This window comes from Ascaphus truei, chromosome 23 (assembly GCF_040206685.1).
Source record: "Ascaphus truei isolate aAscTru1 chromosome 23, aAscTru1.hap1, whole genome shotgun sequence".
Taxonomy (NCBI): Eukaryota; Metazoa; Chordata; class Amphibia; order Anura; family Ascaphidae; genus Ascaphus; species Ascaphus truei.
This window is the reverse complement of record NC_134505.1, coordinates 6,202,897-6,228,050: the sequence shown is the minus strand read 5'-3', so window position 1 is coordinate 6,228,050 and position 25,154 is coordinate 6,202,897.

Genomic DNA, 25,154 nt, shown 5'->3' with positions numbered 1-25,154 from the left:
TTATTTCTTTTTTTTACCTTTTTTCCATTTCAAATTATTATTCTCCCCTTTAAAAAAAAAAATATATATATATAATTTTTTTTCTCACCGAAGATTTCTCCAATTGTCTAAAAAAAAAAAACACACATCAGCAAAACAGATTTCTTCCATTCTCAAATATTTGTTTATTTGATTTATCTAATTCCAGTACAGTCGTGGTTTTTTAAACTCCAGCGAATCGAAAACACGAAAAACAAACAAATAAATTTTTGAACGTTGGTGGAAATAATTCGGACATTTTTAATATAAATTGGATCCCTCTGCTCAAGTATCAAGCATGTACTGAATTTATAAGTGGGCTTGTTTATACAAGCAGTCCTTGGTTATCCAACAGAACCCGTTCTGGAAGGGGCATTGGATAGTGAAACCGTTGTAAAGAGAGCCCCGTGTTAATCAGTGGCGGTGAGCGTTGGGTAACGCATTCCGGCGTCGAGAAACGTCCCTTAGGGTGGCATTGTAAAGCGTTGGATATGTCATTCGTTGTAAAGTGAAACGTTGGGTAACGAGGACTACCTGTATACACCTCGTAGTGGACGTCGGAACGCTGATCCTATCCGTTTTAATAGTTAGGCAAGGTATTAATATATGCTCCCACTGCTGCTTCAACATAAGTACATAAGTAACAGGTTTTATATACTTACCTGATACAAGGTTATGAAGTTAGACATATTGTGACTGAGTAATTAGTGTCTTCTCTGGATTGCTACATAAGCAGTCATCTACTCTATCTAGAGCAGGGGTGGCCAACTCCAGCTCTCAAGGACCACCAACAGGCCGGGTATTGGGGATATCCCTAATGACCCTCAATCGTTCAGACTGAGCCACTGAATGAGCCACTTGTGCTGAAGCAGGGATATCCAGAAAACATGACCTGTTGGTGGTCCTTGAGGACTGGAGTTGGCCACCTCTGATCTAGAGAAGCACCACTGTGGACTAGGATACAGGCTAGACAAAATCAGTATACCTGCCTTAGTTGCTCACCTACACACATTGTCTAAACCTCAATAAAGGGTATTGGAGTGCCTTGAAATCTAGATCATTAGTGGTGTAGCAATATGTGTCCAGTCAGTGGCTAACCCAGACTCCTGAGACCACTTGCCATCAGGACATATAGGGATACCCTATATGATACCTATTCAGTACCACTTCTGTTCATCAGGGTCTCCATTCCCTAGGCTTGCTCTCCTTACCAAGGGTTTAGCCGCACCTTGTATCAGTCGTCGTGCATCTATTTGATGTATTATATTTTAGTTCATTCACCGTTCCTTTGGATTTAGAGTGAGGAACACAGGGGCCCCTTTTTTCCTTGCCTCGGCAAGGTTTCGTCCTAACACTTTAATACGCTCCTAGCACCTTATCCTCGTGACTGCTGCAAGAGCTACTTCCCTCTCGCCCCATCCTACTCTATTATTAGTTCAGTTTCACCTTTGAATGGAATTACATCAGTGATGGACCACTTCAAGGAGAGCCACCAGAGGAGGGTAAGACCTTCTCCATACCCAACACCAGTCAGCACAATGGATGATTTCAAAGGGAGCCAAAAGCCTAGGGTACGATCTTCTCCACTCCCAACTCCAGTCAGCGTGATGGACAACTTCAAGGGGAGCCACCAGCCGAGGGTATGGTCTTCTCCACTCCCAACTTAAGCCAGTGCATCCCTGTCATTAGGTTACTTTGCCCCGACGTGGGATTGACCCTTTAACCCAATAAACACATCCATGTCATTAGATCACTTTGCTCCTTCGTGGGACTGACCCTTTAACCTCTTAAAAACGTCCCTGTCATTAGGTCACTTCGCCCTTACGTGGCACTGACCCTTTAACCCATTAAACACTTCCCTGTCATTAGGTCACTTTGCTCCTACGTAGGAGTGACCCTTTAAGCCATTAAATATGTCCCTGTGATTAGGTCACTTTGTCCTCCTACCTGGGACTGACCCTTTAACCCATTAAATAAGAAAACCTTGATCACTAGGGAAGGGGCCATGACCATTGGCTCAAGCTTTCCCTGGATGGTTGGGGGGAAAGAGCTAAGGGAGAAGGAGGAAGGGGTTGGACCTCCTTCAACTTAGCCCAGAGCAAGACATGTTTCTTCCCATCCCTAGGCATGATGTGGGTTGTTTCATGAAAGACGTGAAGAAGGTTTGGGGGGGTTATTGTGTGCATGATATATCTAATTATATAATAAAAAGGGGGGTGGAGTTATTGTACTGTAGTCACAGCTAGCGGGGTGGGCTGATCAGCTAGGCAGATGCTGGTAAGGGTGGATATTGTGGGAGATGTCCTCAGGTCCCAGGCTAGGAGCGGCGGGATGAAGGGTCTCCTCAACGGGATTAAGGTTGGTGATCTGTGTAACTCGCTGGGCTAGGTACAGCAGTAAGTGACCATGGTTGGAGTAACTGTGGTTGGAGTGACCATGTTTGGACTCACCATGGTTGGAGTGACAATGATTAGAGTAACCATGGTTGGAGAGACCGTGGTTGGAGTGAACATGGCTGGAGTGACCATGGTTGGGATTACAATGGTTGGAGAGACCATGGTTGGAGTGAACGTGGTTGGAGTAACCGTGGTTGGGATTACCCTGGATGGAGAGACCATGGTTGGAGTGACTGTGGTTGGGATTACCATGGTTGGAGAGGCCACGGCTGGAATAAACGTGGTTGGAGTGACCATGGTTGGGATTACCCTGGATGGAGAGACCATGGTTGGAGTGAACGTGGTTGGAGTGAATATGGTTGGGATTACCATGGTTGGAGAGACAATGGTTGGAGTGAACGTGGTTGGAGTGACCATATTTGGGATTACCATGGTTGGAGTGAACGTGGTTGGAGTGAACGTGGTTAGAGTGACCATGGTTGGGATTACAATGGTTGGAGAGACCATGGTTGGCGTGAACATGGTTGGAGTAACCGTGGTTGGGATTACCATGGTTGGAGAGACCATGGTTGGAGTGAACGTGGTTGGAGTGACCGTGGTTGAGATTACCATGGTTTGAGAGACCATGGTTGGAGTGATCATGGTTGGGATTACCATGGTTGGAGAGACCATGGTTGGAGTGAACATGGTTGGGATCACCATGGTTGGAGAGACCATGGTTGGAGTGAACATGGCTGGAGTGACCATGGTTGGAGTGACCATGGTTGGGATCACCATGGTTGGAGAGACCATGGTTGGAGTGACCATGGTTGGGATCACCATGGTTGGAGAGACCATGGTTGGAGTGAACATGGTTGGAGTGACCATGGTTGGGATCACCCTGGATGGAGAGACCATGGTTGGAGTGAACGTGGTTGGAGTGACCGTGGTTGGGATCACCCTGGTTGGAGAGACCATGGTTGGAGTGACCATGTTTGGAGTGACCATGTTTGGGATTACACTGGCGACACACTTTATCGTAGTGCGGCCAGATCCGCAAGCCGGGAGATTTCCCGGCTTGCTAGTGGCCGCCCCTCGGCGTGCCGCGCGTCATAGACGCGCGGTCACGCGTCTTCGGGAGCCTGCGCCCCCTGCACGCGCGTCCAGGGCTCCCCGAGGGAGCCCTGGTGTCCCGCGATCTGCGGGACGGCGGCAGGGGGTTCCGGGGGACCCGGCGGACCCGGCAGCGGGAGGGAGAGCGCCCCGATCGGAGGGCGCTCTTCCGCTGCTTCGGCGCGCGCCCGTCACACTCGGGCGCGCGCCAGGCTACTGCTGCGGCACAGAACGGGCAAATGCTCGAATAAACTGTGCCGCAGCAGTACCATGGTTGGAGAGACCACGGCTGGAATAAACGTGGTTGGAGTGACCATAGTTGGGATTACCCTGGATGGAGAGACAATGGTTGGAGTGACCATGTTTGGGATTACCATGGTTGGAGTGAGAATGGTTGGAGAGACCATGGTTGGAGTGAACATCAGGAAGGGCTGTAAACTGACCGGGTCTGTGGTTTTTTTTTAAATCCGGTTATTGTTTGATGTAATAAAAGCTGAGGCCATTCGTACCCATAATACAGTGCTTGGTAACTTCTGTTCTGGGAGTTTTGTGGGCAAAAGAAGAGGTCGCTTTTCAGGGATCAAGGGTCAACTCATGAGGTCACTTTGGCCCTCAGAAGAACTGACCCTTTATATGTTAGTTTTTGGTGCGTATCCTTAAAATTCAACCCAGTAGGAGAAAATCCTATGAAATGTTGACAGTCTGCAGCTGTTTGCCTTAAACGTGATACACCCCAATGTTAAACATGACTCTATTCCACCCTCGGATGGAAAAATGTTGACTCAGCAGCGGTCAAACTGGGTTTAAAAATAGCATTTAAAACATCAGTGAGAATTTTATCACACATTATATATCTCAGTGACAGCCGGGATGGGTTATTAATAGAATCCTGATAAATAAAATCCCTAACACAACGATCAGTTCCTTCTAGAACAGGAGAAATAACTCCAAAATGACAGTCCCACGTAGGGGCAAAGTGACCTAATGACAGGGACGTGTGTAATGGGTTAAAGGGTCAGTCCCACGTAGGGGCAAAGTGACCTGATGACAGGGACGTGTGTAATGGGTTAAAGGGTCAGTTCCACGTAGGGGCAAAGTGACCTAATGACAGGGACGTGTGTAATGGGTTAAAGGGTCAGTCCCACGTAGGGGCAAAGTGACCTAATGACAGGGACGTGTGTAATGGGTTAAAGGGTCAGTCCCACGTAGGGGCAAAGTGACCTGATGACAGGGACGTGTTTAATGGGTTAAAGGGTCAGTCCCACGTAGGGGCAAAGTGACCTAATGACAGGGACGTGTGTAATGGGTTAAAGGGTCAGTCCCACGTAGGGGCAAAGTGACCTGATGACAGGGACGTGTTTAATGGGTTAAAGGGTCAGTCCCACGTAGGGGCAAAGTGACCTAATGACAGGGACGTGTTTAATGGGATAAAGGGTCAGTCCCACATAGGGGCAAAGTGACCTAATGACAGGGACGTGTTTAATGGGATAAAGGGACAGTCCCACGTAGGGGCAAAGTGACCTAATGACAGGGACGTGTTTAATGGGTTAAAGGGTCAGTCCCACGTAGGGGCAAAGTGACCTAATGACAGGGACGTGTTTAATGGGATAAAGGGTCAGTCCCACATAGGGGCAAAGTGACCTAATGACAGGGACGTGTTTAATGGGATAAAGGGTCAGTCCCACGTAGGGGCAAAGTGACCTAATGACAGGGACGTGTTTAATGGGTTAAAGGGTCAGTCCCACGTAGGGGCAAAGTGACCTAATGACAGGGACGTGTTTATTGGGATAAAGGGTCAGTCCCACGTAGGGGCAAAGTGACCTGATGACAGGGACGTGTTTAATGGGTTAAAGGGTCAGTCCCACGTAGGGGCAAAGTGACCTAATGACAGGGACGTGTTTAATGGGATAAAGGGTCAGTCCCACATAGGGGCAAAGTGACCTAATGACAGGGACGTGTTTAATGGGATAAAGGGACAGTCCCACGTAGGGGCAAAGTGACCTAATGACAGGGACGTGTTTAATGGGTTAAAGGGTCAGTCCCACGTAGGGGCAAAGTGACCTAATGACAGGGACGTGTTTAATGGGATAAAGGGTCAGTCCCACATAGGGGCAAAGTGACCTAATGACAGGGACGTGTTTAATGGGATAAAGGGTCAGTCCCACGTAGGGGCAAAGTGACCTAATGACAGGGACGTGTTTAATGGGTTAAAGGGTCAGTCCCACGTAGGGGCAAAGTGACCTAATGACAGGGACGTGTTTATTGGGATAAAGGGTCAGTCCCACGTAGGGGCAAAGTGACCTAATGACAGGGACGTGTTTAATGGGTTAAAGGGTCAGTCCCACGTAGGGGCAAAGTGACCTAATGACAGGGACGTGTTTAATGGGTTAAAGGGTCAGTCCCACGTAGGGGCAAAGTGACCTAATGACAGGGACTTAAGTCAGTGAAGATTACCCTAATATTAATATGTACAGTAAGAGTACAGCTGTTTTTCTGGCCTCTGGTACAATACCTGCTCCCGCACACGGCTCTGTTTGATACCTAATCTTAAATCCAAGATAAATATTACGCCTCTCAGCCATAAAAACACGTTCCGACGATAATTACACCTCGTTTTTTTATTCTTTCCATTTGGAGTTTGCCAACTTAATTCTCCTTCTGGTCGTGTGTAAAGCAAGAAACACATACTTATCTAAACAACCTTACTGCAAAATTATAAGCGCAATGTTATACCCCATATAACCCCTCCCTATAACTCCTCCTCTTACCCCATATAACCCCTCCTATTACCCATATAACCCCTCCCTATAACTCCTCCTATTACCCCATATAACCGCTCCCTATAACTCCTCCTATTACCCCATATAACCCCTCCCTATAACTCCTCCTCTTACCCCATATAACCGCTCCCTATAACCCCTCCTATTACCCCATATAACCGCTCCCTATAACTCCTCCTATTACCCCATATAACCGCTCCCTATAACTCCTCCTCTTACCCCATATAACCGCTTCCTATAACCACTCCTATTACCCCATATAACCGCTCCCTATAACTCCTCCTATTACCCCATATAACCGCTCCCTATAACCCCTCCTATTACCCCATATAACCGCTCCCTATAACTCCTCCTATTACCCCATATAACCGCTCCCTATAACTCCTCCTCTTACCCCATATAACCGCTCCCTATAACTCCTCCTATTACCCCATATACCCGCTCCCTATAACTCCTCCTATTACCCCATATAACCCCTCCCTATAACTCCTCCTCTTACCCCATATAACCGCTCCCTATAACTCCTCCTATTACCCCATATGTAGTCTTTAAGGGTGTGATCGTATATATATATATACTATCAAGCTCGCACAAATAAAAGCATTTCGTTAGCCGCAGAACGGTATCATCTATTTATTTTTTGACGGGGGAAGGACAAGCATAGATAACATTCCAAAAGACACTGTTTTTAAGTATACCTTTTGCGTGCTTCATTCATTGTAACATCGCCGGAAGAAGAGATCAGTGTATCTCGAAAGCTCGCACAAATAAAAGCATTTCGTTAGCCACAGAACGGTATCGTCTATTTATTTTTTGATTATTGAAGCTCGGCTAACACGGTACTGATACCTCTATATATATATATATATATATATATATATATATATATATATATATATATATATATATATATATATATATATATATATATATATATATATATATATATATATGTATATATATTATTATATATTATACATTTATATATATTATACAGTCATGTGAAAAAGAAAGTACACCCTCTTTGAATTCTATGGTTTTACATATCAGGACATAATAACAATCATCTGTTCCTTAGCAGGTCTTAAAATGAGGTAAATACAACCTCAGATGAACAACAGCACATGACATATTACACCGTGTCATGATTTATTTAACAAAAATAAAGCAAAAATGGAGAAGCCATGTGTGAAAAACTAACTACACCTTATGATTCAATAGCTTGTAGAACCACCTTTAGCAGCAATAACTTGAAGTAATCGTTTTCTGTATGACGTTATCAGTCTCTCATATCGTTGTGGAGGAATTTTGTCCCACTCTTCTTTACAACGTTGCTTCAGTTCATTGAGGTCTGTGGGCATTTGTTTATGCAGAGCTTTCTTAAGGTCCAGCCACAGCATTTCAATCGGGTTGAGGTCTGGACTTTGACTGGGCCATTGCAACACCTTGATTCTTTTCTTTTTCAGCCATTCTGTTGTAGATTTGCTGGTGTGCTTGGGATCATTGTCCTGTTGCATGACCCAATTTCGGCCAAGCTTTAGCTGTCAGACAGATGGCCTCACATTTGACTCTAGAATACTTTGGTATACAGAGGAGTTCATAGTCGACTCAATGACTGCAAGGTTCCCAGATCCTGTGGCTGCAAAACAAGCCCAAATCATCACCCCTCCAGCACCGTGCTTGACAGTAGGTATGAGGTGTTTGTGCTGATATGCTGTGTTTGGTTTTCGCCAAACGTGGCGCTGTGCATTATGGCCAAACCTCTCAACTTTGGTCTCGTCTGTCCAAAGGACATTGTTCCAGAAGTCTTGTGGTTTGTTCAGATGTAACTTTGCAAACCTAAGCCGTGCTGCCATGTTCTTTTTAGAGAGAAGAGGCTTTCTCCTGGCAACCCTCCCAAACAAACCATACTTGTTCAGTCTTTTTCTAATTGTACTGTCATGAACATTAACATTTAACAGGCTAACTGAGGCCTGTAGAGCCTGAGATGTAAGTCTTGGGTTTTTTGCAATTTCTCTGAGCATTGCACGGTCTGACCTTGGGGTGAAATTGCTGGGACGTCCACTCCTGGGAAGATTGGCAACTGTCTTGAATGTTTTCCACTTTTGAATAATCTTTCTCACTGTAGAATGGTGGACTTTAAATTTTTTGGAAATGGCCTTATAACCCTTCCCAGATTGATGGGCAGCAACAATTGCTTCTCTAAGATCATTGCTGATGTCTTTCCTCCTTGGCATTGTTAACACACACCTGAATGCTCCAGACCAGCAAACTGCTAAAACTTCGGCTTTTATAGAGGTGGTCACACTTGATCAATTAATCAAGGGCATTTGATTAGCAGCACCTGTCTGCTACTTAGCATCTTAATTCCTATGGAAGCAGTAAGGGTGTACTTAGTTTTTCACACATGGCTTCTCCATGTTGGCTTTATTTTTGTTAAATAAATCATGACACGGTGTAATATGTCATGTGCTGTTGTTCATCTGAGGTTGTATTCACCTAATTTTTAGACCTGCTAAGGAACAGATGATTGTTATTATGTCCTGATAGGTAAAACCATAGAATTCAAAGAGGGTGTACTTTCTTTTTCACGACTGTAAATATATACATGTATAGTGGAAGGGGCAATTATTTCTGTGTCAGTAAGACGTCCTTATAAATCAGCTGACGGGTCCCCTCCCCCAGACTTTCCCAGCCTCCCTATACACTGCCGGGTGTTTTATTTGGCACGGATAGAAGGGTTTTCGGAGAGACGGTTCCTCCCCCGTTGTTTTTCCGAATGCCGAAATCATAATATTTACGGGGGAAATAGATTTTCTTTCCTGGGTGAGTCCGTTCTGAGGAGGGATTTGCGGTGTTTAGTAAGGTTTCCTAGCCGGACGGAGCCCAGAAACCAAGTCCTACATTATTAGGGGAAAGACTTATCCAGAGGAAAGCATTGGGGTTTTTATTATTTTTCCCCCACCTATAGATTAGTTAAAGGGTCAGTCCCACGTAGGGGCAAAGTGACCTAATGACAGAGATGTGTTTAATGGGTTAAAGGGTCAGTCCCACGTAGGGGCAAAGTGACCTAATGACAGGGGCGTGTTTAATGGGTTAAAGGGTCAGTCCCACGTAGGGGCAAAGTGACATAATGACAGGGACGTGTTTAATGGGTTAAAGCGTCAGTCCCACGTAGGGGCAAAGTGACCTAATGACAGGGACGTGTTTAATGGGTTCAAGGGTTAGTCCCACGTAGGGGCAAAGTGACCTAATGACAGGGACGTGTTTAATAGGATACAGGATCAGTCCCACGTAGGGGCAAAGTGACCTAATGACAGGGACGTGTTTAATGGGTTAAAGGGTCACTCCCACGTAGGGGCAAAGTGACCTAATGACAGGGACGTGTTTAATGGGTTAAAGGGTCAGTCCCACGTAGGGGCAAAGTGACCTAATGACAGGGACGTGTTTAATAGGATACAGGATCAGTCCCATACTGCAGGGAATGGGGTAATATGGAGACGGATGACACTCACCTGCCGATGACAGGCGCAGACAGAGTGTCTCCTGTGACTCCCACTCCTCTGATGATCCTGTAACTGCCGCCGACAGAACAATGAGGCAACTTAGAAAAAAACCCTATAAATAATATAAGGGAACAGCGTCCTCATCCCTAATGCACGTATTGAGGAGTTTCTCGTTTATCGCTCAGTGCGCTACTGACTAATCCCATTAGCTGCTTCACCGGCTCATCATGAATGGGGTGATATATGGACAGATGCCACTTACAGCGTGATTACACGAGCAGACAGATTGTCTCCTGTATCTCTCCATATAACAACGCGCAGGGGTTTGTAATAACGCGCAGAGGGGTGTAATAACGCGCAGAGGGGTGTGATAACACGCAGAGGGGTGTAATAACGCGCAGAGGGGTGTAATAACGCGCAGAGGGGTGTGATAACACGCAGAGGGGTGTAATAACGCGCAGAGGGGTGTGATACACGCAGAGGGGTGTAATAACGCGCAGAGGGGTGTAATAACGTGCAGAGGGGTGTAATAACGCGCAGAGGGGTGTAATAACGCGCAGAGGGGTGTGATAACACACAGAGGGGTGTAATAACGCGCAGAGGGGTGTGATAACACGCAGAGGGGTGTAATAACGCGCAGAGGGGTGTGATAACGCGCAGAGGGGTGTGATAACGCGCAGAGGGGTGTGATAACGCGCAGAGGGGTGTGATAACACGCAGAGGGGTGTAATAACGCGCAGAGGGGTGTAATAACGTGCAGAGGGGTGTAATAACGCGCAGAGGGGTGTAATAACGCGCAGAGGGGTGTGATAACACGCAGAGGGGTGTAATAACGCGCAGAGGGGTGTGATAACACGCAGAGGGGTGTAATAACGCGCAGAGGGGTGTGATAACGCGCAGAGGGGTGTGATAACGCGCAGAGGGGTGTGATAACGCGCAGAGGGGTGTGATAACACGCAGAGGGGTGTAATAACGCGCAGAGGGGTGTGATAACACGCAGAGAGATATAATAACACGCAGAGATATAATAACACGCAGAGATATAATAACACGCAGAGATATAATAACACGCAGAGAGATATAATAACGCGCAGAGATATAATAACGCGCAGAGAGATATAATAACACGCAGAGAGATATAATAACACGCAGAGATATAATAACACGCTGAGAGATATAATAACACGCAGAGAGATATAATAACACGCAGAGATATAATAACACGCAGAGAGATATAATAACACGCAGAGATATAATAACACGCAGAGAGATATAATAACACGCAGAGATATAATAACACGCAGAGATATAATAACACGCAGAGATATAATAACACGCAGAGATATAATAACATGCAGAGAGATATAATAACACGCAGAGATATAATAACACGCAGAGATATAATAACACGCAGAGATATAATAACACGCAGAGATATAATAACATGCAGAGATATAATAACACATAGATATATAATAACACGGAGATATAATAACACGCAGAGAGATATAATAACACGCAGAGAGATATAATAACACGCAGAGATATAATAACGCGCAGAGAGATATAATAACACGCAGAGAGATATAATAACGCGCAGAGATATAATAACACACAGAGAGATATAATAACACTGAGATATAATAACACACAGAGAGATATAATAACGCGCAGAGAGATATAATAACGCGCAGAGATATAATAACACGCAGAGAGATATAATAACGCGCAGAGAGATATAATAACACGCAGAGATATAATAACGCGCAGAGATATAATAACGCGCAGAGAGATATAATAACGCGCAGAGATATAATAACACGCAGAGAGATATAATAACATGCAGAGAGATATAATAACACGCAGAGATATAATAACACGCAGAGAGATATAATAACACGCAGAGAGATATAATAACGCGCAGAGAGATATAATAACACGCAGAGATATAATAACACGCAGAGAGATATAATAACACGCAGAGATGTAATAACACGCAGAGAGATGTAATAACACGCAGAGCGATATAATAACACGCAGAGAGATATAATAACACGCAGAGATATAATAACACGCAAAGATATAATAACATGCAGAGAGATATAATAACACGCAGAGATATAATAACACGCAGAGATATAATAACACGCAGAGATATAATAACACGCAGAGATATAATAACATGCAGATATATAATAACACGCAGAGATATAATAACGCGCAGAGAGATATGATAACACACGGAGATATAATAACACACAGAGAGATATAATAACACGCAGAGATATAATAACACGCAGAGATATATAATAACACGCAGAGAGATATAATAACACGCAGAGAGATATAATAACACGCAGAGAGATATAATAACACGCAGAGATATAATAACGCGCAGAGAGATATAATAACACGCAGAGAGATATAATAACGCGCAGAGATATAATAACACACAGAGAGATATAATAACACTGAGATATAATAACACACAGAGAGATATAATAACGCGCAGAGAGATATAATAACGCGCAGAGATATAATAACACGCAGAGAGATATAATAACGCGCAGAGAGATATAATAACACGCAGAGATATAATAACGCGCAGAGATATAATAACGCGCAGAGAGATATAATAACGCGCAGAGATATAATAACACGCAGAGAGATATAATAACATGCAGAGAGATATAATAACACGCAGAGATATAATAACACGCAGAGAGATATAATAACACGCAGAGAGATATAATAACGCGCAGAGAGATATAATAACGCGCAGAGAGATATAATAACACGCAGAGATATAATAACACGCAGAGAGATATAATAACACGCAGAGATGTAATAACACGCAGAGAGATGTAATAACACGCAGAGCGATATAATAACACGCAGAGAGATATAATAACACGCAGAGAGATATAATAACACGCAGAGATATAATAACACGCAGAGATATAATAACACGCAGAGAGATATAATAACACGCAGAGAGATATAATAACACGCAGAGATATAATAACACGCAGAGATATAATAACACGCAGAGCGATATAATAACACGCAGAGAGATATAATAACGTGCAGAGAGATATAATAACGCGCAGAGATATAATAACGTGCAGAGATATAATAACACGCAGAGATATAATAACACGCAGAGATATAATAACGTGCAGAGATATAATAACACACAGAGATATAATAACACGCAGAGATATAATAACACGCAGAGCGATATAATAACACGCAGAGATATAATAACACGCAGAGATATAATAACACGCAGAGAGATATAATAACACGCAGAGAGATATAATAACGTGCAGAGAGATATAATAACACGCAGAGAGATATAATAACGTGCAGAGAGATATAATAACGCAGAGAGATATAATAACGCGCAGAGATATAATAACACACAGAGATATAATAACACGCAGAGATATAATAACACGCAGAGAGATATAATAACACGCAGAGATATAATAACACGCAGAGAGATATAATAATACGCAGAGAGATATAATAACACGCAGAGAGATATAATAACACGCAGAGATATAATAACACGCAGAGATATATAATAACACGCAGAGAGATATAATAACACGCAGAGATATAATAACACACAGAGAGATATAATAACACGCAGAGAGATATAATAACACGCAGAAATATAATAACACGCAGAGAGATATAATAACACGCAGAGAGATATAATAACACGCAGAGATTTAATAACGCGCAGAGATATAATAACGTGCAGAGAGATATAATAACACGCAAAGAGATATAATAAAACGCAGAGAGATATAATAACATGCAGAGAGATATAATAACACGCAGAGAGATATAATAATGCGCAGAGATATAATAACGTGCAGAGATATAACGTGCAGAGAGATATAATAACCCGCAGAGAGATATAATAACACGCAGAGAGATATAATAACATGCAGAGAGATATAATAACACGCAGAGAGATATAATAATGCGCAGAGATATAATAACGTGCAGAGATATAACGTGCAGAGAGATATAATAACCCGCAGAGAGATATAATAACACGCAGAGAAATAATAACATGCAGAGATATAACGCGCAGAAAGATATAATAACACGCAGAGAGATATAATAACGAGCAGAGAGATATAATAACACGCAGAGAGATATAATAACGTGCAGAGATATATAATAACACGCAGAGAGATATAATAACATGCAGAGAGATATAATAACACGCAGAGAGCTATAATAACATGCAGAGAGATATAATAACACGCAGAGAGATATAATAACATGCAGAGATATAATAACACGCAGAGAGATATAATAACACGCAGAGAGATGTAATAACATGCAGATATATAATAACACGCAGAGAGATATAATAACACGCAGAGATATATAATAACACGCAGAGAGATATAATAACACGCAGAGAGATGTAATAACATGCAGATATATAATAACACGCAGAGATATAATAACGTGCAGAGATATAACGTGCAGAGAGATATAATAACACACAGAGAGATATAATAACACGCAGAGAGATATAATAACACGCAGAGATATAATAACACGCAGAGATATAACGCGCAGAAAGATATAATAACACGCAGAGAGATATAATAACGAGCAGAGAGATATAATAACACGCAGAGAGATATAATAACACGCAGAGATATAATAACACTCAGAGAGATATAATAACACGCAGAGAGATATAATAACGCGCAGAGATATAATAACATGCAGAGATATAACGCGCAGAAAGATATAATAACACGCAGAGAGATATAATAACGAGCAGAGAGATATAATAACACACAGAGATATAATAACGCGCAGAGATATAATAACACGCAGAGATATATAATAACACGCAGAGATATAATAACACGCAGAGATATAATAACACGCAGAGAGATATAATAACACACAGAGATATAATAACACGCAGAGAGATATAATAACACGCAGAGATATAATAACACGCAGAGATATAATAACACGCAGAGCGATATAATAACACGCAGAGAGATTTAATAACACGCAGAGAGATATAATAACACGCAGAGAGATATAATAACACGCAGAGATATATAATAACACGCAGAGCTATAATAACACGCAGAGAGATATAATAACACGCAGAGAGATATAATAACACGCAGAGATATAATAACACGCAGAGATATAACACGCAGAGAGATATAATAACACGCAGAGATATAATAACGCGCAGAGAGATATAATAACACGCAGAGATATAATAACGCGCAGAGAGATATAATAACACGCAGAGAGATATAATAACACGCAAAGAGATATAATAACAGGCAGAGAGATATAATAACACACAGAGAGATATAATAACACGCAGAGATATAATAACACGCAGAGAGATATAATAACGCGCAGAGAGATATAATAACACGCAGAGAGATATAATAACAGGCAGAGAGATATAATAACACACAGAGAGATATAATAGCACGCAGAGAGATATAATAACGCGCAGAGATATAATAACACGCAGAGAGATATACAGTAATAACACAGAGATATAATATCACGCAGAGAGATATAACACACAGTACCTGATGCTCTATAACCACTGCACAAATTCACTAACACATTGTTACACACTGACACAGTGATACACACACAAACACAAACACACAGATGCACTTATACACACACATTCTGATACACACACAGTGTACACACTGATAGACATACAATGATCCTAATACACTGACACACTGATACACACTGATACACACTGACACACGGATACTCTCACAGACAGCAACAACAAATGCAAAAAATAACGCACACACCAGCGCCCTGCTTTGTGCGTTTTGTTGCGTTTCTTGTCGCTGCGTGGAGCTGTACCTGCGGCTGCTCAGACGTTCAAAGCATCTGTCTGGCTCCAGGAGTGGGAGCGATATACTGAAGGATTATTTCATTCAAGATGGACTACAAGATTAAGTGCACGTTTTGGGGGAGTTTTGGGACTTTTATTACACAACGGTCTTCAATGAGGTGCAGCAGCAAAGTGAGAGCACCATTGTATGTGTGACCTTCAGGAGGCTGAAGAAGTGCTGGACTAGTCACTCACCTTGTAGTACCCCCACTCAATAGGAAAGCCACCATTATATGATTCATTTATGGAATCGAATTAATAATGATAATTCCAGGACTGTTGGAGCACCCACTGCTTTCATGTGTTGAATTGTATTCTCACAGACACACTGATACACTGATACACACACACACACACACACACACTGATACACTGATACACACACAGACACACTGATACATTCACAGACACACTAATATCGTGATACACACACACTGATACACTGATACACACACACTGATACATTCACAGACACAATAATATCGTGATACACACACACTGATACACTGATACACACACAGACACACTGATACACTGATACACACACACTGATACATTCACAGACACAATAATATCGTGATACACACACACTGATACACTGATACACACACACACACTGATACACTGATACACACACACTGATACACTGATACACACACACACACACACACTGATACACTGATACACACACACACACACACACTGATACACTGATACACACACACTGATACATTAACAGACACACTAATATCGTGATACACACACACTGATACACACACACACTGATACACTGATACACACACAGACACACTGATACATTCACAGACACACTAATATACTGATACACAGACACACGCACTGATAGACACTCAGACACACTAATACTGTATAGTGATACACACACTGATACACACACTGATACACTGATACATACACAGATACACTGATACATTCACATACACACTAATATAGTGATACACACACACTGATACACACACAGACACACTGATACATTCACAGACACACTAATATACTGATGCACACACACACTGATACACTAATACACATACAAACACACTGATACAGACACTGAAACACACACAGACTGCTACACACACACACACACACACTGACACATATACACGGATAAATGCACACGCACACGCACACACACTGATATACATACTGATACACACACACTGATATACACATACTGACACACACACACTGATATACACATACTGATACACACACACTGATATACACATACTGATACACACACACTGATATACACATACTGATACACACACACTGATATACTAATACACATACAAACACACTGATACAGAAACTGAAACACACACAGACTGCTACACACACACACACTGATACATATACACGGATAAATGCACACGCACACGCACACACACTGATATACACATACTGATACACACACACTGATATACACATACTGATACACACATACTGATACACACACACTGATAAATGCACACGCACACGCACACACACTGATATACACATACTGATACACACACACTGATATACACATACTGATACACTGATACAATGAGTGACACTGCCCCCTAATGAGTGACACTGCCTCCTAATTAGTGACATTGCCCCCTAATGAGAGACTCTGCCCCCTAATGAGTGACCCTGCACCCTAATGAGTGACCCTACCCCCTAATGAGTGACACTGCCCCCTAATGAGTGAGACTGCCCCCTAATGAGTGAGACTGCCCCCTAATGAGTGAGACTGCCCCCTAATGAGTGACACTGCCTCCTAATGAGTGACACTGCCTCCTAATGAGCGACACTGCCTCCTAATGAGTGACACTGCCTCCTAATGTGTGACTCTGCCCCCTGAGTGACACTGCCCCCTAATGAGTGACACTGCCCCCTAATGAGTGACACTGCCCCCTGCCACCAAATGAGTGACACTGCCTCCTAATGAGTGACACTGCCCCCTAATGAGTGACACTGCCTCCTAATGAGTGACACTGCCTCCTAATGAGTGGCACTGCCCCTAATGAGTGACACTGCCCCCTAATGAGTGATACTGCCTCCTAATGAGAGACACTGCCTCCTGAGTGACACTGCTTCCAAATGAGAGACACTGCATCCTAATGAGTGACACCGCCCCCTAATGAGTGACACTGCCTCCTAATGAGTAAGACTGCCTCCTAATGAGTGGCACTGCCCCCTAATGAGTGACACTGCCTCCTAATGAGTGACACTGCCCCCTAATGAGTGACACTGCCCCGTAATGAGAGACACTGCCTCCTAATGAGTGACACTGCCCCCTAATGAGTGACTGCCTCCTAATGAGTGACATTGCCCCCTAATGAGTGACTGCCTCCTAATGAGTGACACTATCTCCTAATGTGTGACACTGCCTCCTAATGAGTGAGACTGCCTCCTAATGGGTGACACTGCCTCCTAATGAGTGACACTGCACCCTAATGAGTGAGACTGGCTCCTAATGATTGAAACTAATATGTGACACTGCCCCCTAATGAGTGAGACGGCCTCCTAATGAGTGACACTGCCTCCTAATGAGTGACACTGCCTCCTAATGAGTGACACTGCCTCCTAATGTGTGACACTGCCTCCTAATGAGCGAGACGGCCTCCTAATGATTGAAACTAATGAGTGACACTGCCCCCTAATGAGTGACACTGCCTCCTAATGAGTGACACTGCCTCCTAATGTGTGACACTGCCCCTAATGAGTGACACTGCCCCCTAATGAGTGACACTGCCCCCTAATGAGTGACACTGCCCCTAATGAGTGACACTGCCTCCTAATGATTGAAACTAATGAGTGACACTGCCCCCTAATGAGTGACACTGCCTCCTAATGAGTGACACTGCCTCCTAATGTGTGACACTGCCCCTAATGAGTGACACTGCCCCCTAATGAGTGACACTGCCCCCTAATGAGTGACACTGCCTCCTAATGAGTGACACTGCCCCCTAATGAGTGACACTGCCCCCTAATGAGTGACACTGCCAACTAATGAGTGACACTGCCCCTAATGTGTGACACTGCCCCCTAATGTGTGACACTGCCCCCTAATGAGAGACACTGCCTCCTAATGAGTGACACTGCCCCCTAATGAGTGACACTGTCTCCTAATGAGTGACACTGCCTCCTAATGAGTGACACTGCCCCTAATAAGTGACACTGCCCATAATGAGTGACACTGCCCCCTAATGTGTGACACTGCCCCCTAATGTATGACACTGCCCCCTAATGAGAGACACTGCCTCCTAATGAGTGACACTGCCCCCTAATGAGTGACACTGCCCCTAATGAGTGACACTGCCTCCTAATGATTGAAACTAATGAGTGACACTGCCCCCTAATGAGTGACACTGCCTCCTAATGAGTGACACTGCCTCCTAATGTGTGACACTGCCCCTAATGAGTGACACTGCCCCCTAATGAGTGACACTGCCCCCTAATGAGTGACACTGCCTCCTAATGAGTGACACTGCCCCCTAATGAGTGACACTGCCCCCTAATGAGTGACACTGCCAACTAATGAGTGACACTGCCCCTAATGTGTGACACTGCCCCCTAATGTGTGACACTGCCCCCTAATGAGAGACACTGCCTCCTAATGAGTGACACTGCCCCCTAATGAGTGACACTGTCTCCTAATGAGTGACACTGCCTCCTAATGAGTGACACTGCCCCTAATAAGTGACACTGCCCATAATGAGTGACACTGCCCCCTAATGTGTGACACTGCCCCCTAATGTATGACACTGCCCCCTAATGAGAGACACTGCCTCCTAATGAGTGACACTGCCTCCTAATGAGTGACACTGCCTCCTAATGAGTGACACTGCCCCCTAATGAGTTACTCTGCCCCCTAATGAGTGACACTTCCCCCTAATGTGTGACACTGCCCCCTAATGTCTGACACTGCCCCTAATGAGAGACACTGCCTCATAATGAGTGACACTGCCCCCTAATGAGTGACTCTGCCTCCTAATGAGTGACACTGCCCCCTAATGAGTGACACTGCCTCCCAATGAGTGACACTGCCTCCTAATGAGTGACACTGTCCCCTAATGAGTGACACTTTCCCCTAATGAGTGACAATGCTTCCTAATGAGTGACACTGCCCCCTAATGAGTGACCCTGCCCCAATGAGTGACACTGCCTCCTGAGTGACATTGCCTCCCGAGTGACACTGCCTCCTGAGTGACACTGCCTCCTAATGAGTGATGCTGCCCCCAATGAGTGACACTGCCTCCTAATGAGTGACACTGCCTCCTAATGAGTGACACTGCCTCCTAATGAGTGACACTGCCCCCTAATGAGTGACACTGCCCCTAATGAGTGGTGCTGCCCCCTATTGAGTGGCACTGCCTCCTAATGAGTGACACTGCCCCCTAATGAGTGACACTGCCTCCTAATGAGTGACACTGCCTCCGAATGAGTGACACTGCCTCCTAGTGAGTGACACTGCCCCCTAATGGGTGACACTGCCTCCTAATGAGTGACACTGCCTCCTAATGTGTGACACTGCCCCCTAATGAGTGACACTGCCTCCTAATGAGTGACACTGCCTCCTAATGAGTGACACTGCCCCCTGCCACCTAATGAGTGACACTGCCTCCTAATGAGTGACACTGCCTCCTAATGACTGACACTGCCTCCTAATGAGTGACACTGCCCCCTAATGAGTGACACTGCCTCCTAATGAGTGACACTGCCCCGTAATGAGTGACACTGCCTCCTAATGAGCGAGACTGCCTCCTAATGATTGAAACTAATGAGTGACATTGCCCCCTAATGAGTGACACTGCCTCCTAATGAGTGACACTGCCTCCTAATGTGTGACACTGCCCCTGAGTGACACTGCCCCCTAATGAGTGACACTGCCTCCTAATGTGTGACACTGCCCCCTTATGAGTGAGACTGCCCCCTAATGAGTGACACTGCCCCCTAATGAGTGACACTGCCCCCTAATGAGTGACACTGCCCCCTAATAAGTGACACTGCCCACTAATGAGTGACATTGCCTCCTAATGAGTGACACTGCCTCCTAAGGAGCGAGACTGCCTCCTAATGATTGAAACTAATGAATGACACTGCCCCCTAATGAGTGACACTGCCCCCTAATGAGTGACACTGCCTTCTAATGAGTGACACTGCCCCGTGAGTGACACTGCCCCCTAATGAGTGACACTGCCCCTAATGAGTGACACTGCCCCCTAATGAGTGACACTGCCCCCTAATGAGTGACACTGCCTCCTAATGAGTGTTACTGCCTCCTAATGTGTGACACTGCCTCCCAATGAGTGACACTGCCCCCTAATGAGTGACACTGCCTCCTAATGAGTGACACTGCCCCCTAATGTGTGACACTGCCCCCTAATGAGTGACACTGCCCCCTAATGAGAGACACTGCCTCCTGAGTTACACTGCCTCCTGAGTGACACTGCCTCCTAATGAGTGACACATCCTCCTAATAAGTGACACTGCCTCCTGAGTGACACTGCCTCCTGAGTGACACTGCCTCCTAATGAGTGACACTGCCTCCTAATGAGTGATGCTGCCCCCTAATGAGTGGCGCTGCCCCCTATTGAGTGGCACTGCCTCCTGAGTGACACTGCCTCCTAATGAGTGACACTGCCTCCTAGTGAGTGACACTGCCTCCTAATGAGTGACACTGCCTCCTAATGAGTGACAATGCCCCTAATGAGTGACACTGCCCCCTAATGAGTGAGACTGCCTCCTAATGAGTGACACTGCCTCCTAATGAGTGACAATGCCCCTAATGAGTGACACTGCCCCCTAATGAGTGAGACTGCCTCCTAATGACTGACACTGCCTCCTAATGACTGACACTGCCCCCTAATGAGTGACACTGCCCCCTAATGAGTGACATTGCACCCTAATGAGTGACACTGCCTCCTAATGAGAGACACTGCCTCCTAGTGAGTGACACTGCCCCTTAATGAGTGGCACTGCCACCTAATGAGTGACACTGCCCCCTAATGAGTGACATTGCCTCCTAATGAGTGACATTGCCTCCTAATGAGGGACACTGCCTCCTAATGAGTAACACTGCCTCCTAATTAGTGACACTGCCCCCTAATGAGTGACACTGCCCCCTAATGAGTGACACTGCCTCCTAATGAGTGACACTGCCTCCTAATGTGTGACACTGCCTCCTAATGTGTGACACTGCCTCCTAATGAGTGACACTGCCTCCTAATGAGAGACACTGCCTCCTAATGAGAGACACTGCCTCCTAATGAGTGACACTGCCTCCTAATGAGTGAGACTGCCTCCTAATGAGTGACACTGCCCCCTAATGTGTGACACTGCCACCTAATGAGTGGCGCTGTCCCCTATTGAGTGGCACTGCCTCCTAATGAGTGACACTGCCCCCTAATGAGTGACACTGCCCCCTAATGAGTGACACTGCCCCCTAATGAGTGACACTTTCCCCTAATGAGTGACAATGCTTCCTAATGAGTGACACTGCCCCCTAATGAGTGACCCTGCCCCAATGAGTGACACTGCCTCCTGAGTGACATTGCCTCCTGAGTGACACTGCCTCCTGAGTGACACTGCCTCCTAATGAGTGATGCTGCCCCCAATGAGTGACACTGCCTCCTAATGAGTGACACTGCCTCCTAATGAGTGACACTGCCTCCTAATGAGTGACACTGCCCCCTAATGAGTGACACTGCCCCTAATGAGTGGCGCTGCCCCCTATTGAGTGGCACTGCCTCCTAATGAGTGACACTGCCCCCTAATGAGTGACACTGCCTCCTAATGAGTGACACTGCCTCCGAATGAGTGACACTGCCTCCTAGTGAGTGACACTGCCCCCTAATGGGTGACACTGCCTCCTAATGAGTGACACTGCCTCCTAATGTGTGACACTGCCCCCTAATGAGTGACACAGCCTCCTAATGAGTGACACTGCCTCCTAATGAGTGACACTGCCCCCTGCCACCTAATGAGTGACACTGCCTCCTAATGAGTGACACTGCCTCCTAATGACTGACACTGCCTCCTTATGAGTGACACTGCCCCCTAATGAGTGACACTGCCTCCTAATGAGTGACACTGCCCCGTAATGAGTGACACTGCCTCCTAATGAGCGAGACTGCCTCCTAATGATTGAAACTAATGAGTGACATTGCCCCCTAATGAGTGACACTGCCTCCTAATGAGTGACACTGCCTCCTAATGTGTGACACTGCCCCTGAGTGACACTGCCCCCTAATGAGTGACACTGCCTCCTAATGTGTGACACTGCCCCCTTATGAGTGAGACTGCCCCCTAATGAGTGACACTGCCCCCTAATGAGTGACACTGCCCCCTAATGAGTGACACTGCCCCCTAATAAGTGACACTGCCCACTAATGAGTGACATTGCCTCCTAATGAGTGACACTGCCTCCTAAGGAGCGAGACTGCCTCCTAATGATTGAAACTAATGAATGACACTGCCCCCTAATGAGTGACACTGCCCCCTAATGAGTGACACTGCCTTCTAATGAGTGACACTGCCCCGTGAGTGACACTGCCCCCTAATGAGTGACACTGCCCCTAATGAGTGACACTGCCCCCTAATGAGTGACACTGCCCCCTAATGAGTGACACTGCCTCCTAATGAGTGTTACTGCCTCCTAATGTGTGACACTGCCTCCCAATGAGTGACACTGCCCCCTAATGAGTGACACTGCCTCCTAATGAGTGACACTGCCCCCTAATGTGTGACACTGCCCCCTAATGAGTGACACTGCCCCCTAATGAGAGACACTGCCTCCTGAGTTACACTGCCTCCTGAGTGACACTGCCTCCTAATGAGTGACACATCCTCCTAATAAGTGACACTGCCTCCTGAGTGACACTGCCTCCTGAGTGACACTGCCTCCTAATGAGTGACACTGCCTCCTAATGAGTGATGCTGCCCCCTAATGAGTGGCGCTGCCCCCTATTGAGTGGCACTGCCTCCTGAGTGACACTGCCTCCTAATGAGTGACACTGCCTCCTAGTGAGTGACACTGCCCCCTAATGTGTGGCACTGTCCCCTAATGTGTGGCACTGCCCCTAGTGAGTGGCACTGCCTCCTAATGAGTGACACTGCCTCCTAATGAGTGACAATGCCCCTAATGAGTGACACTGCCCCCTAATGAGTGAGACTGCCTCCTAATGACTGACACTGCCTCCTAATGACTGACACTGCCCCCTAATGAGTGACACTGCCCCCTAATGAGTGACATTGCACCCTAATGAGTGACACTGCCTCCTAATGAGAGACACTGCCTCCTAGTGAGTGACACTGCCCCTTAATGAGTGGCACTGCCACCTAATGAGTGACACTGCCCCCTAATGAGTGACATTGCCTCCTAATGAGTGACATTGCCTCCTAATGAGGGACACTGCCTCCTAATGAGTAACACTGCCTCCTAATTAGTGACACTGCCCCCTAATGAGTGACACTGCCCCCTAATGAGTGACACTGCCTCCTAATGAGTGACACTGCCTCCTAATGTGTGACACTGCCTCCTAATGTGTGACACTGCCTCCTAATGAGTGACACTGCCTCCTAATGAGAGACACTGCCTCCTAATGAGAGACACTGCCTCCTAATGAGTGACACTGCCTCCTAATGAGTGAGACTGCCTCCTAATGAGTGACACTGCCCCCTAATGTGTGACACTGCCACCTAATGAGTGGCGCTGTCCCCTATTGAGTGGCACTGCCTCCTAATGAGTGACATTGCCCCATAATGAGTGACACTGCCTCCCAATGAGTGACACTGCCTCCTAATGAGTGACACTGCCCCCTAATGAGTGACCCTGACCCAATGAGTGACACTGCCTCCTAATGTGTGACACTGCCCCCTGAGTGACACTGCCCCCTAATGAGTGACACTGCCTCCTAATGTGTGACACTGCCCCCTTATGAGTGAGACTGCCCCCTAATGAGTGACACTGCCCCCTAATGAGTGACACTGCCCCCTAATGAGTGACACTGCCCCCTAATAAGTGACACTGCCCACTAATGAGTGACATTGCCTCCTAATGAGTGACACTGCCTCCTAATGAGCGAGACTGCCTCCTAATGATTGAAACTAATGAATGACACTGCCCCCTAATGAGTGACACTGCCCCCTAATGAGTGACACTGCCTTCTAATGAGTGACACTGCCCCGTGAGTGACACTGCCCCCTAATGAGTGACACTGCCTCCTAATGAGTGTTACTGCCTCCTAATGTGTGACACTGCCTCCCAATGAGTGACACTGCCCCCTAATGAGTGACACTGCCTCCTAATGAGTGACACTGCCCCCTAATGTGTGACACTGCCCCCTAATGAGAGACACTGCCCCCTAATGAGAGACACTGCCTCCTGAGT